The 18,008-nt window shown below is 36.1% G+C and overlaps 1 protein-coding gene across 2 annotated transcripts in view; it reads left to right on the top strand.

The window, feature by feature from the left end:
• LOC121738562 overlaps positions 1–18,008 on the top strand; it is a 160,894-nt gene that overhangs the window by 29,399 nt on the left and 113,487 nt on the right. Inside the window, exon 2 of one of the 2 annotated variants that reach the window (XM_042130716.1) lies at positions 3,048–3,115. The exons of the other annotated variant lie outside the window; for it this stretch is intronic. The gene's annotated coding sequence lies outside the window, so the exon portion shown is untranslated. The remainder of the gene's footprint in view (positions 1–3,047; positions 3,116–18,008) is intronic. 2 annotated transcript variants of the gene reach the window in all.

Here is an 18,008-nt window from a genome sequence, read left to right as displayed (position 1 = left end):
CAATATTAAATATCATTTGTCGAAGAAGGAAATGTTAACTAAATTACATAGTAACATAATGTGATATGAATTATGCATTAGATAATATCTAAATTGTGCATTAAGATTTTCAGAAGTCAAGGATTGTGAAACTTATTTCCTTGCACTTAAAGTTTCGTGTTTAAACCAACAATATAAATTTTTATATCATTAAATATTAGATCTCGTTAAAACACATGCAGAGACCCAAAAGCCTTATGTACAAATTGGACCAACGCATGGTGGAGCCAGCGCTTTGGTTTAACATGTAGAGGCCTACTTGGCCATAAGTTGGAAATTCCGTTCTCTACAATTTGGTCCAATACGCTGGCTCAATGCGTTGGCCCCATGTGTACAGTGGAAAACATATTTAAAGCATCCTTTCCACGTTGGCACATAATGTACCAATGCAAGCAATAACGAACATGTTGACAGATTTAATCTATTGCGACAGAACTCAGCTCTGTTGGGTATTGAAGGTAGCAGAGAAGTGGGCAATGCGAGAATGTAAATAGCTTTGTCCACACCGTGCCTTTTTTTGTTCATCAAGGGCATGCGTTATAGCGCAGTCAACAACGCACGTGAGGCATGCCCGCGACGCTATGACACTTTTCTTTCCAACGCGGGTGGATTTTGACGCATTCAATTATTGAATATGCCAAACGAAAGTTGAATAAAAAGATGATGACGAAAATTGAAGATGAAATTGCATTGTGTGGACATAGCTAATATGTCACAAACGCTGCCACTCGTCATGCCGCTGCCGCTGCCCGATGCGGCAAGTGAGTACGAAGGCTGAGTGTTAACACTCACTCGCGTCGTTACTATATATTTTGCCGCAGAAGTATCCAGAGAAATATTTCCAAATCAGCAGGAGCAGCGGTAGTGGCAGCCATGATATAAGTAGATAGTTTTTACAATTAGGAAGGCAATCACGGTTATTTCGTCCCAAGGTAGAGGCAATATTTTCTCTGATTGCTATAATATAGAACTCGAAATCTAAATTGCAAACAATGTTTTTGAATGATAAAATCGATTGTTTACTTCAATTCATGGCCACATTTGACATGCGCGGAACTGGGTCAGATTGGCTGACTAAGAGTGATGCAACTTTAGATACAATGAACCATAAAATATTAGGAATGAACCACAAATATAAGCAACCACAAAAGATTGGGAATGAACCAGAAAGGGCGTACAGGTTGTCAGGTCCGGATCTACGTTTTAAAAAGGGGGGAGCAAAATCCCAATTTGCCGCCCTCCAAGCAAAAATTGGTAATAATTTTCATGGTCACATAGGTTTTAACCGCAGAACGAGTTCTACGGAACTTTGTTGAATTGAAGTGGCGGTGATGAGAAGTCAGGCCGAGGTCCCTGGCGACAAGGGGCGCCTCCAAGTCTTTTAACAACAGGTATAATTATGCGAAACAATTTTGACATTATCTGTCAAACTCTACATTAAATTGGAGTTTAATCATTAAATGTCTCTGAGTGTGGCATTAAGAGTTAATTTCTCTGTAATGACGGGTTCATGCAAATGACATGAGGATCACTGTCTGAGAAATTCTCCAACAACTTTGAATTTACTATACAGCTCCGAGGAGATGTAGAAGCTCTTGACGATGTTTATAGATGATGATGGGAAACAATGATTTTGAAACCAACAAACCGTGTACCTAGTATCGCCCATACCATCATGACTAGCGAGATGATGTGAACGATGGAACAGACATTGACGGTTGGTCGGCCGGTGATAAGATCGATGATGATCGTTGATCATAAAGTAGCATAGTGCATTTTGCGAGTAGAATCACACGCGCGAACACGTCAATACATCAAAGTGTTTCTCACAAACATTTCACTTTCTCTAGAATTGCGATAGCTCTATTGTTTAAAGTTTATGACTTTATTCTAGTAAAGTTCAGTTTTACTTTTCTCTTGATTTTCTAGATTCAGTATTGCCTGTGGAAATTATCAATATTAATAAGATTTTCCCTTTTCCTGCGGCCATTTCTCAGGTTGTTTTTTAGTTCTTTTATCTTATTTGATGATCCAAATCGATATGTTTTAGTATGTAGTTAAATATAATATCTTAATTTACCATTTTCCTTAACTCAATGATGCTATACTAAAATTAGGTAATTATTGAAATTAAAAGAGAAATTTTGCGCCTTTTTTTTAAATGACCAACGTGTGAAGATACCAAAATGTTTTCTTTTCTCTGTCTTTTCAGACTTTTAGTCTACCGAATATTTTCTTTGGTCTTTAGTTTATTGTATAGCTGTTAAACAATGGCCAAACGGCGCGGCGGAATCTCAATCGGTTTGGAAAGTGAGCGTTTGGAAATTGTGAGACGTGACGTCCTACCGACCTCCTTACGTAGGATATTGTAGGATATGGTTTTATGATTTGACTGTGGGATATGCCTTTGTAATGCTTGATGCGGTAAATTCAGTATAAGTATACTGTGTCTTATCTAATTAACACATTCATAATGGCACAAAATTTCTTTATCTTGTTCTTTGCATATATAATATAAAGGTTTTCATATACTTATATATGAAAACCTTTATAGTTTATGTATACTTATAGAATATACTTATAGCTATGATTATAGAAATAATACATACTAGCTAATTTCACCACCACCACCACCACCTTTCAGGACAAAAAGTGGTTAAGTGTAAGTGTGATGTGATACAAAGTAAATTCAAAGTTTAGAATCCCAAAACTGCCTCAGACCGCCCTTCAGGCTTTTCTTGATTGTTGAGTTTATTTTAGGTCCCTGTCGCCTCTGTCAGTCCTGATTCTTGAGACAAACTACTAAATATGTTGTTACTACTAACTCCTGGTAACAGGTATCTTTACAGTGCTATAGCCGACAAAATATTCTGCTACATTATACATTGATTATAAACATTATGAAGATACATTTTAATGTATGCAGCAATAACCATAATTGCTAGCAGGGTAGCTATACTATAGGGATTTCAGAGTGGTGAGATGATAATGGTGATTTTTTGTTTCAGGTAATTCATCACCACATATAGGATTGTTATTCCCCACCATCGGGTAAGAGTCATCTCATATCATACAGGTTTGTTTATTGTTTAACTTATTCCAATCTAACTTTAACAGTTGAACAAATATGATATTAATCATTCGTGTTTAATTAAAAAAGACGAAGAATGGACTACAAGTAGATTAAAATGAATTTGCAAAATTAGTTCCTTGATTAGTTGTTTTGTAAAAGAGACCAAAAGGATGTGCGAAAAGTCCATAGACAATTCTTTGCAATTAAAAAAACAGTTGAGAGTTGTTTACACCTGCAGATCGACCAGCCTCACACAAGAATGCACATACGCGGTGTTTACTTTACATAACCGCCATCTTGTCTCCGGATTTCGGCGACCGGTCGCTTACATCACTGAAGAAAGTCAATGGCTTTCTACACTTATTGGTGTTTATTGATCATATTTGGTCGATTAATTTAAAAAAATTACGTAATATATTGAGGTTTAGTCGTGACTGAAGATTTTTCAATTACACCCCAGTATTAAGGAGTAATGAATTCAATATTCGTGAACCTTTGACTTCCACTAGTTTGTCAGCTTTCCTTGTCAAAATTAAAAATAAATTTGACTTGATAGCTGTAATAATGTTACATGAATTATGTGATTATGGTCTCTCAATCAACTGCAGCTGTTATTGTAGTGGTACGAATAACAACATTTGCCCTATTTTGTTTATGTTTGTAAGTACAAATATATTATGGTCGGTTTATATTATTGCAATTCAGTGATCGAATCCAGCGCTGGATGATGCACTGGAATGGATCACTGGATCGGAATATTGTTAACCGGGCATTGGGAAAGGAAAGCAGAAGTAGAAGTTATAAACTTTGCAAATATTTTTATCATTTAAATGGTTAGTGTGCAAAAGCCTTAACCTCTCCAATGAGCTAAGAAAATAACCACTATATTTAATAAAGCTTATAAATGATCTTGTTTACTTTCCTACTATCTGAACCATTTATCGAGACATAATTCATATTTCAGATTTATATCTTTGGTATAATTCAGGGCATAGGCAACATATTAAATTAGTGAAAGTATAGCTGAACAATGATCAATAAATTGTAGATATGTTAAAATAATGATTGCATCTTATCAGATGATAAATGCCAATGATAATTTAAGTGTTTTATGCAACACACTTCCTGCTTACTAAATTAGATCAGTTTTACATAATCATAGTATTTGGTTCATAATTTCGTCTTTAATGATTGATAGGCTAAATAATGGAAACGTTATAATATGTTGTAAAATCGGTATAAAATATGGAACAATGTTTTCACTTGAATTATTATTAATTTGTTAGAATAAAAAAAAAAATGTGTCTTAACTCTTAAATTTAGAAATATTGCAGCTGAGTGTGTACAATCAAAGTTAAATTCAGTTTACTTACTAATTTAGATACATAATTAGCTGAGTATGTACGGTCGTAGATAAATTCAGTTTGAGGACAAAAATTGATAAAATGGTAATTGTCTTCAACTCGAAACCTCGTACGTAAATAATGGTATATTCAAAAACGTCATTTCACAAAAGAGCCATTTGAAGATATGCCATCAAACAGCTTTCCTGTCAGGGCCGTCTCTAGCCCATGTGGCGCCCGTGTGCAAACATTACCCTAGCGCCCCCTAACAAGCGCGCACGCGTACAAAGTAAAAGTACAGTTTGTCCGGCCGCTTAAGGGTGAGGACTCTAAGCGGTGGCTTCTTTCGTTCCACCAGAAGAAATATAACAGCACATCAAGTTACCACATAGGTACTGTCAAATTTCTCCAATATAAAATAGATAACAAACTTTATTGTTATTTGTTTGTAGATTGAAGATTTTTTTCGGTTTTGACCATGATGTGCTGTTGAGTCTAGACTGACCCTAACAAGCCTGGTTAGGCTAGGGGTTCCAAAATGTAAATTTTATATCGCTTTTAATAAGTAATAGTACTTCAATTTCACTTTAAATTTCATGTTTTATATTTATTAAACATCACATCATCACAATATCGGTATTAATTCGATTTCATTATTCGATTTCCTTGAAGAGCTCTAACTTCTCTACATCCGAAGAGCCAGCTGGGCACAGTTTGTTTTCTAAGTTACAACACTGTGCTTTTTTGTATCTAAATCCAAATCCTCCCACTACCTATTTTGAAAAAACGAGCGATAGGACACTCACTATTACACTAAATAATATAATCTTCATATTTTAAGTATGTGTTTTAAGGTTCATTTCACGTTGAAAAATAAAGATTATAATATTTATATTGCAAAAGCCGAACCGCTCATGCCTTGCTTTGCTGTAATTCTACAATTATAAGAAGAGCTTCGGATATTACACAAAAATGTTTGCAAACTGGAGTTCTTTTTACGTTGGTCAATAAAGCGTAGGCCGTGGCGGCCGGCCAGCGCGGGCGCGCGCCGAGTGCGAGCAGCGCTCGGCGCCCCTAGGACCGCGGCGCCCGTGTGCACCGCACACATTGCACCTAAGGTTTCCTGTAAAATTGGGATTTTGGACATACGTAGGACGGCACGCACCGAACAGTACACAATACAGAGGTTAATACATTATACGTACAAATAACAGTACATAATACAGAGGTTAATACACAATATACAAGTAAGTAAACAGTTGTTTTTATTTACTTAACTTTTCAAAGTAAATACGCGGAATCGCTAGAAACTTGTGTACGTATATGTGTGTGAAAACGTCGCGTGCAAGTTTCTTGTTCAAGGAGAGATGTAAACCATTCAGATGTGGCCTCGTCGGTAGAATGCTTCAAACGTTTTTTTATGGCAATCGAGAAAAACCACATCCGATTTTTTTTGTTTCATGTTACGTCTTTAATTGAAGATATTTAACAGTGTACAAGTCTGTGGCTTCAATAAAGATATTATTTATTTAATTAGTGTAATTATTACCTATTAAAATCAGAGATTATATTTAGAGATGGGTAGATTAGACATCAGCTAGAATATTGACCTGATTTTTTAGGGTTCCGTAGCCAAATGGCAAAAAACGGAACCCTTATAGATTTGTCATTTTATTATCGTTTGTGCCTCGATTCGCCGCTAGTACTGTCGATCATGACTGTCGCGCTTCTAGAAAGCGTTTATACTAAATTTCATGAATGAAAATCGTTGGAACCGATTCCGAGATTCCAATTATATTAGGTATATACAAGAATTGCTCGTTTAAAGATATAAGATATAATACCTATGTATTCAAAAGGATTCTTTACCGTACTCAAAGTATCTCATTACCAAATATCTGTATTAAGCGTGAAGAAGTTACAGACAGACAGTATTATAGTCTATTTAATATGTATAGGTTGTAATATGGGGTTACAGGCAAATCTATAGCTTGTGGAGTAATATCCCAGCAACAGAGAGTAATAATAATTAATAGTTAGGTAATAACTGGTTGTGTACGCAATTGAGGTAAATACCTCTTTGAAGCCTGTCGGATTATATACATGAGATTGTAATATGCGTACCCGTGCTAACGCGTTTGCTTAAAATAGACTTTCTATGAAACGAGCGTCAGTAAAGCTTTAAGTATTTTTATAAATGTTTTTGTGCAAGAGGTTTTGGGGGAGACGACATTTTTTCCCCGCTTTCCGAGCTTGGGTTTATAGGTTATCTTATCTGAAATCTCTTATCCCTGGGCAACCGTGTATTTTTTTGACGAGTGTTGATGATTTGAAAGCTTGGAGTGTTCTCCAAACTTTCATCTCTTAAGAGCGAGCTGGTGGACGATTATTATTGTTTTAAAGGGGTATGAAGATTTTTATATGGAGCCTAGCCGACCTACTGTCCGCCATTGTGTTTTTTCCGCGTTCACGAATATTTTTTTCAAAAATGGATAGCTAACATCAATACAAACAAAAATAATCTTGGACAAAACCGCGTAATTCGTGAACGCGAAAAAACACAATAGCGGACAGTAAGGTCGGCCAAAATCTTCATACCCCTTTGTATTACTATAACTTTCAAATTTTAAAACAAGATCAAAAACGGCTTATCCGTTTTGGAGCTACGATGCCACTCTTCCACACATACATAAGACCCCCACTTCCTCTATTTTTTATTAGGAATGACGGTTTAAAATTATCTTATTTTAGGTATATTGTTTTATCTAGTCTTTTAATAATTCGTGTTTTACTTCAGGAGTTAATGTGACAATACAAACTCATAATAAGCAATGTAAATGACCAAAATGTCGTGTACTCGTGTGAAAATCGTCGTGGGAGACTGAAGTTGATTGAAGGTCGTTTTTAGACTCACCTTGGTTTTGTTCGTGCTATTATCATAGCTTAAATAATACTTGACAAAATGCTAAGTTAGCGCTTAAACAGGGGGTACTTTTATAAGTAGAGTACTTGTTTTTAAGCACTTACGGATATTGTCGAGGAGATTTTGTGGAGTTGTTTTCTTCATTCCTGACCGTCCCGACCTCCTAAACTGATACCAACTGATCCGTACTCCCAAATAAACTCGAATCAAGATGGACATCGCGTTAGCAAACGTCAAATTCTCGATCCTTTATAAGTTACTTAAATTAACTATGCCAACACGTGCGTTAGTGTAGATTTCGGGAGTAGCAAATCCTACTGCGATCGAGTTGATTCTCTCGATTGCGTCCGAAGTAAGGGTGCTGACGGAAATCAGTCTTGAATCATTTTTTGGAGTAATAGCTGACACCAGCATGTGATGATAATAATTAATAGCCAAAGTCCAGGCAAGTTGGGTCTTTGCCTACTTTATTATTCGTAGGTCTATAATCTATACTCTATGCACAAGATGAATAGCAGTCATTAGCGTTGATATAATCAGGTGATACTTAGCGCGGTTATGACGGAGATAACATCGGTGGACAAGTGTGAGAGGCATAGCTGTATAGTATATTAGTTAAACACGGCACCGACAATGTTAATGACAAATTACGCCGCCACCCTACCTTTTTCCTCAAAAAAGGGTAGCTTATGTTCATCCCCCTAGTCTGCTCTATTTCTGTGTTAAATTACATAAATTATCGGTCCAGTAGTTTGTGAGATTATGGCGTTCAAACAAACAAACTCTACAGGATGTACAAAACTAGTATAGTATAGATTTAATTAAAAGACACAATTAAAGCTAACTGCCATACTCAGAGGCATTTAATTATGATTAATCTTCAATTTAATGAAAAGTTTGACAGATAATGTACGGGGCTTATGTCAAAATTTTCAATTAATTACATTAGTGCCGAGTTCGGCAGTTACTCACTTACTCATTTTCGGCAGGTTAGGTCAATCCTAAAAGTAGACAGCCTGTAAATTTTACACACCCTAAGGCCTAAACGAAGTATATGTAAGAAGATTTGTCCGGGTAACATAGATTTTTAATATTGATTATTACATACTGTAACAAAATTACTCAATATATTCCCAAAAAAGTCAGTAACCTTTGCGACAAAAACACCAGATGGTCGTGTTACGCAATGGCTCAGTACGCTCGGTACTGTTACGACGGCGCCTGAGGGGTACCCGGTTTGAATCTGCTAAGAAAAATACAACTTTACGTTCGTATTATGAGGTTAGTACTTCTTATGTTCGCTTCTTAATATGAGATAATTATTCCTTTTAAATATGAAGTCTGTAAGAGTGTTTATAGATGATATTTTGATTGGCAGATTTGAGATCTTCTTGTACATTGTTATAATTTCAAGCGAATTTCAAGATATCTCACAAGAGGCGTCAAAAACTCTGTATTCTGCAAATACATCTTTTCTGCAAGGAATCATTCTGAAAGGAATCTTTGTCATATAGAAAACAACAGTATTAACCCGTCTTTTGACCTCAATGGAAACTTACTTTAAAACCAGTATAAAATCTTTTAAACACGTTTTAAAATACCTAATGTAACTTGAGAACCAATAAGCAATAATTCATCTTAAAGTCAGTGATGTTTATACCATAGTTTTGTTTTATATTGATTTAAATTTTCTTTGTTGAAAAATATAATATTATCTGCTCAATTTTTAAACCACCAACAAAACAGCGGTAAATAAATCGAATATTTTCCGCGATACAAGTATCCTTTCTCGTTCTTTATACTCCGAGTACCTACTCTTATGTCTATGCTACATTTTATCAAAATCGGTCCAGCTGTTTCGTTGCAAACAACCAAACTTTTCCTCTTTGTAATAATTACTGTAGATAAACTGTAGTATAATTATGATTTACTTGAATTTTGCATGTAAATGCGAAAGTCTGTCTGTTACCTCTTCACGCTAAAACCGCTGAACCGATTTTGCTGAAATTTGTTATGCAGATATTTTGAGTCCCGGGAGAGGATGTACGATACTTTTTATCCTGGAAAAATGTACCGAATTTTATAAGTGATAACTATTTTAGTGCAACTGAGTTGCGGGCTTCAACAAAACATTATAATGATCTCTTATCTCAAGTTTGGATGTCCAAATACTTGTTTATGTAAAAGTGTGTTAAAAACGGTTTCTATACAAGTTTAACAAGTAATACAACCGTATTTCCCCCGAATTTGTCGTCAAATAAAGTGAAGCCCTCATTTGTGGAGTAAAATAAGAAAAAGGTGAAGTTCTTGTGAACACACTGTTTAAAGTATTTAACCCACACGGGGCTAACCCCTATAGAAGAGTATTTAGTAGACTTAAGGGATTAAAAAACTTTTTTTTTGATAACTGCCAACTAAATTAGAATTATATACGTCGTGTTTATTTACTAACTATAGACTTACTAGGATGTTTTGGCACTAAATGAAATCGTTATGGGGCGAAACAGCTGTAACTCAAAATGACACTAGCGTACAAACATGTCACATTAAAATTTTGCACCTCCAGACCCCGAGAGTCAGGAATAGGTTCAAAAAGGGCATCCGAAAAGAAAGAACAATGACGTCACACTTATTTTGGAGTCAAGGACCGCGTCCATTACCGCTGCGCGTGAGTCGACTTAATATGGGCCTTTTAAGATCTTATCTTCGCTTGCTTTTCATGGTTTTTGGATTCTCCGTGTTAGGCATATCATTTGAATTTTAAACTACTTGAACTATTTTGCTTTGTAAGTAGTGGTAAGGTCATAACATGTTGTGACCTTGTGTTTACAACATTTTCTAACACGTTTTCCATTTTGTCAATTGTTGCGAAAGTTTAGTGCGCAGAAATGAATTTGGTACCTGCTTTCATATTAGAGTTTCCTCTGAACGAGCTGCTGACTTAACTTCTACATGTTATTATGCTTAAAAATGTAGTATCCAGATGTAATGTAGTGTTTGTGCTATAACTTAAGACGCCTTTACTTTGAGACCATCCATTGATTACGTAGGGTATAATAATAAATACAAAATATTATTATCTATATACGTGAGAGAAAAACTTCGTAACTCTTTTTACGAAAAATGGGGAAACGTAGGTGCATGAAATTTCGCACAGTTATAGTTTATATGGTGAAGGAGTGCATCGAGCTAATATTATTTTAAAATTATGCTTTTATCATATTTATTTTTAACAAATAAAACGTTACACACACTACGACACTACTACTAGGAAAAATGACAGATTTTTGAGTGACAAGCCTATATATACGAATTATACTCTTTTATTTATGGTTGAAGTCTGCTGACAACAAGTTGACAAATTGAAAATGGATTACTGTGTTTTTTTTATTTAATTTTAGATACTATTAGACAATGCTTAAACGGCCAGTCTGAGATCAGCTGAGTCCCAGAGACAAGAATTGAAAAAAACTATGATGAAGTCAATATTTTTTACAAAATATAGGTAGTAGTCCTAATGTCGTTGCAAGTAAGGTCGAATTTCGACCATTGGGCGATCTCTAGTTTATTATGAATACGTTATTGTGTCTATCAGTCTATCTGTTATTTCTTTACGCCCAAACCGCGACATATATTGGGTAAGGGACTTTTGATACTTTTTATCCCGGAAAAATGTATGGTTCCCGGGCCTCATCTAGATTCTAGTACATAATTAAATTAATGAAAATTTCGAACCCCTCAAAGAGCTTCACGTGATACTTGGTGATCCATTTGGAATCACTTGAAAATACATCTTCTATACTTATAAAATTACATGTCCTGACTGACTGACTGACTGATTCATCATCGCTGAGCAAAAACTGTTAAAGTTATAGCCACGAAATTTGGTGAGTAGGGTTCTTTTATTAAGTAGACACCCACTAAGGAAGGTATTTTGAAAATTTTACCCCGAAGGGGGTGAAATAGGGGTTGAAAGTTTGAATGAAAGTCCGTCATTTCTTGAGTTAGAATCATGAAACTTTATTTTTGGCTTACTGATTAAAAATGAATGGATATGTATTTAAGCGTTTTTGGAAATTATACCTCCAAGGGGGTGAAATTGGGGTTGAAAGTTTGAATGAAAGTCCGTTATTTCTTGAGTTAGAAACATGAAATTTTATGTTTGGGCTACTGATTAAAAATGATTGGATACGTGTTTAGACGTTTCTGGAAATTCTACCCCGAGGGGGTGAAATAGGGGTTGAAAGTTTAAATGAAAGTCCGTCATTTCTTAAGTTAGAAATATGAAAGTTTCTTTTTGGACTGCTGATTAAAAATAAATGGATAGGTATTGAAGCGTTTTTGTAAATTCTACCCCCAAGGGGGTGAAATTGGGATTGAAAGTTTGAATGAAAGTCCGTCATTTCTTGAGTTAGAAACATGAAACTTTATTTTTGTGCTACTGATTAAAAATGAATGGATAGGTATTGAAGCGTTTTTGGAAATTCTATCCCCAAGGGGGTGAAATTGGGATTGAAAGTTTGAATGAAAGTCCGTCATTTCTTGAGTTAGAAGCATGAAACTTTATTTTTGTGCTACTGATTAAAAATGAATGGATACGTATTTAAGCGTTTCTGGTAATTCTACCCCCAAGGGGTGAAATTGGCGTAGAAAATTTCAATGAAAGTCCGTCATTTTTTGAGTTACAAACATAAAAGATTATTGACGTTTGACGTTTGCTTAAATAGGGTCCCGTTTTAACCTTTGTTTAAGGAACCACAAAAAGGGGAAAATTATCGAACTTTGTTATTATATTATATTATTATGTTAAGGCGGACGAAGTCGCGGGCAACAGCTAGTTCCCAATAAAAATAATTTAAAGAATGAGCACACTGAGACGGGCCGTGCCGGGACTCAGCGTGCCGGGGCTCATCGCAAAAATCCGCCTCCATACAATTTGTATGGAAGCGGATGCGCGTATCGCACACTGTGTCGGGGCGCAGCGGATTTCCGCTTCTATACAAATTGTACGGAGGCGGATTTTTGCGATGAGCCCCGGCACGCTGAGCCCCGGCACGGCCCGTCTCAGTGTGCTCACTCCTTTATCCTTTACGTTTCGATGTACGAGTAAACGACCTAAGCAATGATGTACAGGATGTAACGGTGTTCACATCCGATAAAATATTATTATCGTTTCCTGCAAATCGGTAACATGTATTATGAGTACACGTATTTTAAGTACTAATTACAATATAACTGTACAGTCCAGCCACAGTGGTAAATTATTATTTTTCATGCTAGAACGAATCGGCACACACAAAATTCACCAAAAAATTTTTATGTAACAAACAGCCAAGTCCCTTTATGAAATCTTATCATCGTTTAAAGTTTTCAGGTCTCAGACAAGCCAAGTCCTATTCAAAATATTATTTACTGATTTTAAATCAACATTCAGTGACTGCATCTTTTACTGCATACAAATATTTTTAAAATTTTGTTATTCACTCGAGAACGTCTGAACAGATTTGGCAAATTTTATTCTTTAACTATTCGTGGAAGTCCAGGGAAGGTTTTTATTAAGAGGAAAGTGATACGAAGTCCACCGAGTCATCTAGTTTTATAATCACAGTGTTGTCTTTCCGCCACTTCTTCTTGTCTCTGCTAAGTGCTAGCTTGAGCTTCAAGTCATGACATTGGCATTCTCTCGTCGACTTATATATTTGTCTTGCAGTAATTTGTTATTATTCAGCCTAACCGCATTGTAAACTAGTTCTTATCCGGCTGTGGTTGGTGTCAGTGTCGTGGCTTTGAAAGGATTTTTGATCCACTTCGGCTGACCTTTGGCTAGCAAGGTTAGGCTACTGTTTGATATTATGCTTTACCCACGCGTATCACAATGCTAAGTGTCTAAACACACTATCGCAGCGTAATCATGCGGAATTTCCGCCGCGTAACTTCGGCATAGTGTGTTATAGACACAGTCATTGATATTATAATATTATGTTCACAATTTTTGAACAAGTGTTCATAACGACGACGCTTTACATATGGTTGGTTCGTTCCGAAATATACGCCAGCTCATTGACGATTATCACTTTATTGAGTTGTCATCAAGGCAAGCGAAGCGAGCCCAGTATATCCCACAACCTGAGGTTTTGTGGTACACTTTAGGGAAAATTTATCATGCTTATTGATTTGTTCTTTAACATAGTAATTTTTATTTATATGTAGATGTGTTATCATCAGTCAGTCCGTAAGAACAGTATACTGTATACACTATACAAGGTAATATTTCGGAACTATGTCAATGAATGCAGCTTCTCTGTTGGCATTGAAGATGCTTTGAAATAACCTGTTTCATTTTGTATAAAAACATTGTGGTAGAGTAGACCATGGGCAAGGCTTAGCACCAATTTCACCAACGACTGTTAATGCTCGAATTAGTATAACGTTATCTCTTTCGTCTTTCATTTGAATGAAAGAGAAGACATGACCACTCTATTAGTGGTCATTGACCACTAATAGACGTTGGTGACACTGGAGTTACTTTTATAATTATTACAGTGTCTGAGAGTCATCAGAGGAACAGGCCTTGGATACTTTTATGATATAGATTCTCTATGTCGTGATAGTCCCATATTTCTCAAAACTCATTATCTACTTCAAATCTTGTTTTTAGCTCCGTATTACGTATATCCCATACGTCTCGAAAGCGAGGAAGATCAGTTACCAGCTAACGACCTCTACGCCTCAGTGGCCGTAACAAGATCGGTAGAAATCTCAGGGCCTGGGATCGAGTTTCGCGCTATCGATATTTCAACAGTACCGGCTAGATTAACTGACTGAGTAAGCTAGGTTGTTTGTTTACTATCAGAGAACTGAAAAATTGATTCATTGATATATTATAATGACTACTTAACGCCTCCGTGGAATAGTGGTTTATAGACCACATGGCTCTTGACTCGGAGGTCGAGGATTCGATTCCCGCGTGGGAGGCGTGTTATTTCCAAGTTTGGTTAGGACAATGCAGGCTGATCACCTGATTGTCAGACAAGTAATATGATCCATGCGTTGGATGGACATGTAAAAAGTCGCTCTTGCGCCTAATCTCTCGCCAGCGGTGTCGGTCGTCCGTCTCACTGGGTTATGAGAGTAAAGGAATAGAGAGTGTTCTTGTGTACTGCGCACACACTTGGGCACTATAAAAATACTCCTGCGTAACTGGCCAGCTTTCAATGAAACTCGCCACCGTCATCGAAACCGGTGCGGGAGTTATTTTTATTATTATTATGTTTGTTAGATTATAATGGTTACGAAATAGGTCGGAGCAGAGGGTGCACATACAGTGAATAATCCGACCAAAATCCGATATGTTGCACACGTCATAATGTTAGAAATAAGAAACGTTGTCGAGCGTCGAACAAAACTTTTTGTTTACTTACTATACTGTCTGTGCTGGTACTACTGCCTCTAGCGTAAAAACATTGCAGTGTATTCGCGTAACATAAATGTCAGGAGTCAAGACCAGCCGTTTAATATTGACTTGCCAAACCCAACATAATAATGTAGGTGTGATATCTGCAGTAGAATCAATTTCTATGATATCTAAATAAAATAATATAACTTATTCATATTATTATTTTGTTGGAACTATATTATTTTTAGTGAATTGATTATTGTTTACGTTTTTCGATGGTAGGTAGTTCGTAGTTTACTTCGTGGCTCTATGTAAAGGAAAAGTTTCTAAAAATCGTTTTAATTTTTTCTCACCACAAAACTATTTTGAGTTTAATTCTAACTATATTTAGAATTTTAGTTCATCGACCATATTGACAGGAAAAAACAAAAAATCAACTACATCTTCATTTCCGTGTCTTCAATCATATCTGTGGGAATAGGAAGTATTTTACTTTCACCGTTTAGTATGTCAGTTTGCTTTTTCGCTTGTTCGACAATTGTTTCTTGTCGGCGCCGTGACCGAAATTTCGATGTCATGTTGGTGACAGAATTTAGGGTCAATGAATCCCTGTAAGTTAAGTTAACTTCATGGACGTAAAGCAATAGACAATGCAGCCATTTACTTGTTTTAAATTAATAGTTTTAGATTAGAAAACATCTCATTTACAATTTAATATTTTACACGATATGAAAGATAATGTATCACATATTTTGTTTCTGATTAGATCATAAAAGTTTTCAGAAACGCTTGTTAAATTCCGAAATACTTAAGTCACAGCCTGGTTGCCTTAAAACCCTTTAAAGTTTAAATGTTGTAGGATTTGGGTGTATGTGTAATTTTATGCATTCATACAAGAATTACACATGCTTCGAACCGTGAGATACCTAAGCTGCGTTCACACCACTGTCAGCAGGCGAGTGTTATGCGGTTTATGATGGCCAAATTATGGACCAATACAGGCGATGAGGAAAATGTAGAGAGCAATATTTTATATTGCACCAAGATTGACAGCCATTGGACGTGTTACGTTAATTCGTAATGATAGTGAGTTGTGACTGTATATGTATATTCATTTTCGTTGACACCCAAACGACAAATTTTACCCGACGGCGTAAACAAAAGATGGGTAATGAAGGATACGAAAATAACATACATGCCTATGTTATGTTTGTATGTACGTTTGTAATGGCTAAACTACTGGTCCGATTTTATAAAATGAGGTGTCAATAGATTGTCAGGATACTGATCCATTTTGCGGTCCTTATATTTTGCATACCCAACTCTACCCAGCTGCAGCACCCGATGTATTACGGTATGAACACGGCTTTAGCCTCGTAAACCTGTATACTAATTACCACAAATATGGCGTGACTTGTAAACTTGTAATTCGATGAAAGCTGGCACAGATTTAATTCGACTGTCACTATTGACATTACGTATGTAGAAAATGATATTTACAGAAAGCATGATTTAGCCAACTTACTAACCGCACTCAGAGTGGAACATTTATAACATGTCAATTACTTAAATGTAATTAATTCATAATTTTGACATAAGCCAGACATTATCTGTCAAACTCTTCATAAAATTTAAGGTTACTCATAATTCATAATTAAATGTCTAGACATAAGTAATGTTTAAATTTTTTCTCAAAGTATCTTTGGAAAACTTTGTTTCCCTTTTGACGAAAAATGCGGAAACATAGGTGAATGAAATTTTGCACAGTTATAGTTTATATGGTGAAGGAGTGCATCGAATTAATATTATTTTGAAATTACGCTTTTATCAAACATTTTTTTAACAAACAAAACATTACACACACTACAACACACACACACACATGAGAAATGACAGATTTTTGAGTGACAAGCCTATACATACGAATTATACTCTTTTATTTATGGTTGAAGTCTGTTGACAACAAGGTGACAAATTGAAAATGGATTATAGTTTTTTTTATTGAATCTAAGATACTATTAGACAATGCTTACACGGACAGTCTGAGATCAGCTAAGTCCCAGAGACAAGAGTTGAAAAATAATATGATATGGTCAATATTTTTTATAAAATATAGGTAGTAGTCCTAATGTCGTTGAAACTAAGGTCGATCGAACATTGGGCGATCTCTAGTAAAGAGAAATAGGTATAGGTTGGGTAAGGCCGAAAGTGTGTCTGTCTGTTACCTCTTCACACTTAAACCGCTGGACCGATTTTGCTGAAATTTAGTATGGAGATAATTTGAGTCCCGGAAAAGGACATAGAACATGTTATCCCGGAAAAATGAACGGTTCCCGCACGATAACCTAACATTAGCGCAACGGAGTTGCGGGCGTTGTCTAGTTTAAGGCAGATTCGACCAAACTGGAGTAAAATTTTACTCGAGTATAACTGTTTCCTGATCTAAGAGTAAGCTGGTTTTGCGTTTTCCTAACTTCTAATCCAAGAATGAGGTAATTACACGGGAGTAAATATTTACACGGGCTATTTTGGTGGCAGGAGTAAATATTAAACTGAGAATAGTTGCACAGGTTCAACTGTCACGGTCGGTGTCATTGTAAACTATAATTGACATTTTATTTCATACTCTTTGAGTAACTTGGTAAAATGCAAACGATAATACCCTAGAGTAAATTAAAGGAGTAAAATTATTCTCATGAGAGTTATACTCGTGTAACTTCAAGTTTGGTCGAATCGGGCCTTAATATTATAATCTTTTCTGAGCCCATCTTTTAAGATTCTTCTCAAAGCAAGCATCATCTTTAAAGCAGTCGGTAAAAGCTACGGAGAGGTCAACGTTAAGTGCGTTTTAATGAAAGTTACGTAAAAGTTTTCATTACATGGGAAGAGACTTAATTACGTATTGTGTTATAACATGTCGTCATTTGCATAAAATAATGTCGGGGTGATCATTTTAAAGGTTTTTTTCCATACGGAGAGAGCGGCTCCAACTCGACCCTGAATCTTGCTGCCGTCCGTATAGATCATATGGATGTGGCTGTCGACCACGTCAGCATACGAGTCCTCATCTACCATCCCGAACCTCAGCTCTACCTGCTCTGCCGGATGTGGGTCCTCAATCGCGGAAGCCATTCGTTCCACCTCTCTGTCCCTCAATGCCGGGTAGGACACTCCCTTCTTCATCTCAAGTACTCGTATTCTGAGATCAAGAGGAAGCATCCCAGCAACAGCAGC

Source organism: Aricia agestis, chromosome Z (genome assembly GCF_905147365.1).
Source record: "Aricia agestis chromosome Z, ilAriAges1.1, whole genome shotgun sequence".
Classification (NCBI taxonomy): domain Eukaryota; kingdom Metazoa; phylum Arthropoda; class Insecta; order Lepidoptera; family Lycaenidae; genus Aricia; species Aricia agestis.
This window is presented reverse-complemented; position numbering and strand designations above follow the sequence as displayed.